We start from the raw sequence: 6,935 nt of genomic DNA, 5'->3' as shown, positions 1-6,935 counted from the left end.
AACTAAAATCTTAACATCTAATACCCAGATCCCTTCCTAAAAGTTTGAAAGCACAGGAAACTAAGGGAATCATCCACAGCACCGTAGTACTGCCACTTACATACTTGGCAGTTCTATTTTTGGCCTCAGCCTTGTTCTCATTGACTCCCAGAGGCTTTCGTCAGCCATCATTAGGGCTGCAGTCAGGGGTAATAGCCTCTTGTAGCAATGACTCTCTTAGCAGCAGCACCTATCAAAGGATCCCCAGTGTCTCCTGATTTTTCCAGCAGTTCTTGGATGCCTGATCCACAAGATGGCTCGGAGTCAGACACAAACAGCCATGTAAATAGAGCAGTCATAGGAGCTTCTCTGAGCAAAGTTCAAGTGCAGTTTTATACAGTTGGACAGCTCTTTTGAGGAACTTAGAATTCCATTAGAAAATTAAACTCTAAAGTACTACAGTGTCACAATTCTACCTCTCTATGCACTTTCTTCTGTACTCTGGGGTAGGAAACATTTATCTGTTTTTCTCCTTTTCTTTTCTTTTCCTTTCTCTTCTCTCCTTTTTATCTCTTCTTTTCTTTCTTTTCTTTTTTCTCTTTCTTTTCTCTTCTTTTTTGGGGGCAGGCTTTTAGTAAGCATAGATGCTTCATGGCTTAAATATCTGAGGTCGTATGATCTTTGTTTCATAACTGTATGACCTGGGACCTTCCAAGCAAAAGAAGATAATGATATTTCACTGAAAAAAAGTTGTCATGAAGGGTGCCTGGGTGGCTCAGTCACTTAGCGTCTGACTTTGGCTCAGGTCATGATCTCTTGGTTTGTGAGTTAGAGCCCCACATCGGACTCTGTGCTGACAGCTCAGATTCTAGAGCATCTTTCAATTCTGTGTGTGTGTGTCTCTCTCTGTGGGCCCCTCCCCCATTTGTGTTCTCTCTCCCTCAAAAATAAATAAACATTAAGATTTTTTTAATTGTCATGAAAATAAAGCAACTCATTCCGAGTGCTGAAAACATTTCCAACAAATAGAAAGCCCTCCATAAATATCACCTATTAAAAATCAAAATATCAATAAAAATTCATAAGTAAATGAAAGAAGTTTTCTATCAACATTTTTTTCTACTAGAGAAAACGTACAAAAATCCACACACACACACACACAAAAACCCCAACTTTCTAACACCACAGTCTTAGACATTTAAAAATATATAGAAGGTGCTGAGTATATCAAGATTATTTGAAAATATTGGGTATTCTAAAATTAATAAATGAATAAATAAATTAAAGCAATTTTTGTCAACAGATGGTCTTATATGGCAAACTTTGTAGCCAACCAGGGCTAGGTGGCCATCATCAGGCAGACCAGAGGAAGTTGGCAGAGGGTCCCCACCCCTTCTATAGTCCCAAAAGGCTTGGGAATGTGAGAAATTTCCTCTTTTAATTATCCCTCTTGCAATTGGGAATATAAGAAATTATAATTTATCAAACCAGTGTACTCTAAAGTCAGCCTCTGGACTATGATTGTTGTGGATTTACTTGAAGTTTTTATAAGATTACCTATTCTTGGGGCACTGGGGTGACTCAGTCCATTAAGTGTCTGACTTTGGCTTAGTCATGATCTCATGGTCCTTGGGTTCAAGTCCCAAGTGGGGCTCTGTGCTGACAGCTTAGAGCCTGGAGCCTGCTTAGGATTCTGCGTCTCATCTCTCTGCCCCTCCCCAACTCACGCTCTGTCTCTCTCTGTCTCTCAAAAATAAATAAATGTTAAAGTAATAAAGTAAGACTTTCTTCCATCAGTCCCATATTTCTTTTTTTTTTAAAGGATTGCTCATTTTTTTCATGCACACACAAAAAAGAAACATCTCCTAATCTCCAGCTCAACCCTCTAGGAGTAGTTCAGTACTGATCAGCTGGTCTGAGAATGATTGATAACAGACTGCTTGAGGCAGGATAGCCATTCCATTCCCATTCATGGAGAGACTAATGTGTCTAAGTTTACAAAAGTAGGACATGATAGAGCCTACATGCAAAAGAGACCATTCATGTAGAGAGTCTTTGCTGTTAGTTAGGTTTTATACTGTTTTGCATCTCTCAGGATGTGAGGTCTAACCGTGCTGCCATAAAATATTAAAGAGACAAAATAGTAGAAACAAAATGATTTATAAACAAAATGCCTTAGAGGTCTCCATTCTGTGGGAGAACAGCATCTAAAATTAAAAATTTATAGAAGTCTAATTCCAAAATAGTATTTTTTAGAGCTTTCTTTTAGGGGTGAATTATTTTAAAATTTCAACATAGGAATTATTTTCTACTCCATTAATAATCCACTTCTATTTCTTATATTTACTTAAAATATATTCTTACTTTTGCAATATTTTCAAATAACTTCCTGATCAATCTTTGAGACTATAAGCTACTTATGTCTTAACCTTCATAAAGTGTATTATCTATGTCATGTCATATAAATTTGGGATCCTGATTTAGTTTATCAGCAGACAATTGTCAACTGAATGTGGTCAACCTGACAAATGTGGTCAGCACTGAGACTGGTTCAATATGCCACATCATCCAGGGTAATATTCTGAGGAAAAATGGTGAATTTATGTATATTGAACAGTTATCATATATCTGGATCTCTGCTTTCACATAATTTATCTCTGATTCCTGAAATATTTTTGCAGAAATATTTACTTAAGACAATCTTTTTTTAAATTGTTTTAATTTTTTTTTTTTTAGAGACAGAGAAACAGAGCATGAGCAGGCGAGGGACAGAGAGAGAAGGAGACACAGAATCTGAAGCAGAATCTGAGGTGTCAGCACAGAGTCTGATGCGGGGCTCAAACCCACAGACCGTGAGATCATGACCTGAGCGCCCTGACTTAAGACAATCTTAAAAGGAGGCTTACATGTTCCCATTCTTCAGTTTTCTGACTGCAAAGATTTTGGGTTTTTGTTATTGTTCCTAAGTGACCTTGGCCATGTGTTGATTGAGGCCCATCTTATGGAGGGCCCAAAGATGAAATGAACCTGAATCTATACATTTCTGTGTCTGGAGGAAAGCCCTAAGCCAGGGACACCTGTATCTGACTTTCCATGAGAGAAAAATATGTATGAGATGCTAAGCTACTGAAGTTTTCAGGGTTTGTTTATTGCCCCATTTCACAATATCAAATATTTTTACTGATATATACCTAACATAAAACATATTAGTTTTAGACATACCACAATGATTTGATATTTGTACATATTGTGAAATAATCATTACAATAAGTCTTGTTAAAATTCACCATCCCACAAAGTTATAAACTTTTTTCTTATGATAACTTTTAAGATCTATTTCTCGTAGCAATTTTCAAATATACAGTGTAGTTTTATTAACTAAGTCATGTTACTGATTTTATAACTGAAAAATTTTACTTTTTGACTCCCTATTCTCATTTTGCCCCTTCCCACCCTCTGCCTCTGGTAACCACCAATCTGTTCTCTGTATCTATAATATTTTTTCTCATTTGTTTTTTTTAGATTACATATTTATGTGAGATTGTATGGTATTTATCTTTCTCTGTCTTACTTATCTCACTTGGCCTAATTCCCTCAACTTTCATCTATATTGTTCCAAATGACAAGATTTCCTTCTTTATTATGGGTGAATGTATATTAAGCAGCCCACATTTTCTTTATCCGTTCACTCATCAGTGGACCTTTAGGATGCTTCCGAATCCTGGCTATTGTAAATAATGGTGAAATGAACATGGTGTGCATATATCTTTTTTAGTTAGTGGTTTCATTTCCTTTGGATAAAAATCCAGAAGCAGAATTGCTGGATCATATGATAATTATATTATTTAATTTTTCGAGGAACCTCCATTCTGTTTTCCATAGTGACTGCACCAGTTTACATTCTTACCAACAGTGCACAAGGGTTCCCTTTTCTCTACATTCTAACATGTGTTATTTCTTGTCTTTTGGATAATAGCCATCCTAACAAGTGTGTTGTGCTTTTGATTTACATTTCCCTGGTGATTAGTGTGGTTGAGAATGTCTTCCTGTATCTGTTAGATGTTTGTATGTCTTCTTTGGAAAAAAGTCTATTCAGATTCTCTGCTCATTTTTTAATCAGATTGTTTGGGTTTTTGTTTTTTTTTTTTTTTGCTATTGAGTTGAATGGGTTCTTTATATATTTTGAATATTAATCTCTTATCAAATAGATGATTTGTAAATATTTTCTCTCATTCATTAAGTTGCTTTTTATTTTGTTGATTTCCTTTTCCATGCAGAATCCTTTCAGTTTAGTACACTCCCACTTGTTTATTTTTGCTTTCGTTGTCTTACTTTTGGTATCAAATTCAAAAATCATTGCTAAAACTGATTTCAAGGAGCTTAGCATCTATGTTTTCTTGTAGAAGTTTTATGGTTTTAGGTCTTTGTTCAAGTTTTTAATCCATTCACAGGTAATTTTCATCCATAGTATAAGATAGTAATCCCATTTCCTTGTTTTGCATATGGCTGTTGAGTTTTCCCAACACCATTTGTTGAAGAGAATTTCCTTTCACCATCGTGTGTTCTTGGCTCCTTTACTGTAAATTAACTGACCATACATAAGTGAGTTTATCTCTTGACTTTCTTTTCTTTTCCATTGATCTCTGTGTCTGTTTTTATTCCAAAACCATACTGTTTTGATCACTGTAGCATCTTAGTATAGTTTGAAATCAGGAAGTGTGATGCCTTTAGTTTCTCAAGATTACTATGGCTTTTGGGGCTCTTTTGTGGTTCCATAAAAGTTTTAGGATTGTCTGTTTTATTTCTATGAAAGAAATGCCCTTACAATTTTGAGACAGGCTGCAATGAATCTGTAGATTACTTTGAGTAGAACAGACATTTTGGTAATACTAATTCCTCTAATCCATGAGCATAGAATATCTTCCCATTGATTTGTGTTTTCGCCAATGTCTTCCATCAATGTCTCAGAGTTTTCAATGTACAGGTCTTTTGCTTCCTTTGTTTATTCTTAGGTCTTTTATATTTTTCAATATAATTATAAACAAAATTGTTTTTTAATTCCTCTTTATGATAATCCATTATTAGTATGTAGAAGCATAACATATTTTTATATTGATTTTTCATCCTACAACTTTCCTGAGCTTGTTTATTATGTCTAACAGTTTTATTTACTTTTATGGTGCAATCTTTAGGGTTTCATATATGTAATATAATGTCATAGTCAAATAGTGACCGTTGTACTTTTTTCTTTTATGAGTTGGATAATGTATTTTTCTTGCCTTAACAGCTTGACTTGCAATCCAGATCTGGCCCTGGTGTCTCCACAGTGTTGGACCCAAGGTCTGACCAACTGCTGCAGAGCCAATGCCATCCCAGGATCTACATGGAATGCATTCCTAATGGCCCCCTCCATGGGTGAAAGTCTGAGGAAGTGAGTGAGCTTGTGGGTAATACAGGCTTCTCATCAGACCAAATCTAGTTGCTTAAGTAAAAGTTTAAGCAACTAAGTGGAGACTAGCCCACAATTCATAAGCAGGACTTCAACAAAGTCGCTGCACTAGAGCTCAATCAGATGTGATCCAAAATCCACTGTGTCTTCTTTGACAACAGGAACCTTGGCAAAGGGTCCTGGCCCACAAGACTGGCACTGAGCACTTCCTGACCCATCGTGTCCTACTTCTGACCCATCCATACCACCATGGAGGAGGAGCAGGTGCAGCTGTGCCAGAAAGAAAAGCTGAGTTTCTGTTCCACATGTATGACTCAGAAGAGCCCACATCAATGAGGAAGAACATGAAAATGTGGACAAAGAGGTCTTGAGAAATTGTCACAAGGAGAGATTCTGCTCACCCTGTTGCAGATGGGGCATGATGGAGGTGGCTAGCATCTGCGTGAGGCAGATGGAGCCTGTGCAAGTGTATGAGGGAGCCACTTTCAATGACTTCCTGAAGATCTGGCAGATGATAGACATCAAGGACAGGATGCACATCAGCTTTACTGAAACGGACGCCATTGAACTTTGCCACTAACCCACCACCTCCCCAACAGAGAAACTGCACTTTGCATCAGGGCAGCCTCCCTTGCCAGCATGGAGCAGCTGAGGCCTAATAGGCATCATTTTTCTACAGCTCTGAACGTTTTCTTGTTGATATATTCTTGTTCTATTACATATTGGGCTTGTGTGTTGGAGGTGTTGGGGGAGAGTGAGATGAAAAAGATCATTTTTCTTTTAGTTTAGAGGTTGCTGGCCCATGATAAACCAAATTCTCACCTAACAGGTTGAACTGCATATTTTCCAGAGATTCTGACTTTGAGTAGGATACAGTAACTGGATAAGATATTGAGGCTGACTCTCTGTGGGACAGGCAAGTTATTTTTAGTGCATGAAAAAAGTAATAAATAGTTATCTAAGAGAAGAAAAGTATAGACTGTAGCAGAGCCTACTATTTGCCCTTAATATCTATGCTTTCTCTTCTATATTAATAAAAAAATTTTTAGTTGAGCACATGGCTACTCAAAGAGAGACTGTATTTCTCAAGATTATGTGCAGCTAAGTGCAGTTACGTGTCTCAGTTCTGTTCTATAGCCTATAAGCAGAAGTATATGTATAATTTCTAGTCAGTGCTCTTAACATGAATAACGGTGTCTTTCTATCTTCTTTCAGTTGCTGGACTGGGGTTAAAATGGCAAAAACTGGAATAAGCATCTCAGACTAGAAAGTGGAAGCTAGATATTGAGGGTGATCACCAAAAAGGTAGATTAAGTCTGGGCCCCCCATGACTTCTCAGAGAAAACCCTTAATAACAAAGGAACTTCTACATGAATAAAATAAGTAAAGTAAAATAAAATAGCAGAAAACTTTTATAACTTGTGAACTATGTTTAAGCTCTTGTAAACTATGGCTATCTGTTTCAATAGCAAAACTAATTAATGCCATCAATCTTGGAGATTAAATT

At 36.7% G+C, this 6,935-nt stretch overlaps 1 pseudogene; it reads left to right on the top strand.

Moving 5' to 3' along the window:
* Positions 1-207: 207 nt before the first annotated feature.
* Positions 208-6,008, top strand: LOC115278796 (annotated as a pseudogene).
* The last annotated feature ends 927 nt before the right edge of the window (positions 6,009-6,935 follow it).

The sequence above is a fragment of the Suricata suricatta genome, chromosome 15, assembly GCF_006229205.1.
Source record: "Suricata suricatta isolate VVHF042 chromosome 15, meerkat_22Aug2017_6uvM2_HiC, whole genome shotgun sequence".
Classification (NCBI taxonomy): domain Eukaryota; kingdom Metazoa; phylum Chordata; class Mammalia; order Carnivora; family Herpestidae; genus Suricata; species Suricata suricatta.
Note: the sequence above shows the minus strand (reverse complement) of the source record. Positions and strands in the feature narration are given on the sequence as shown.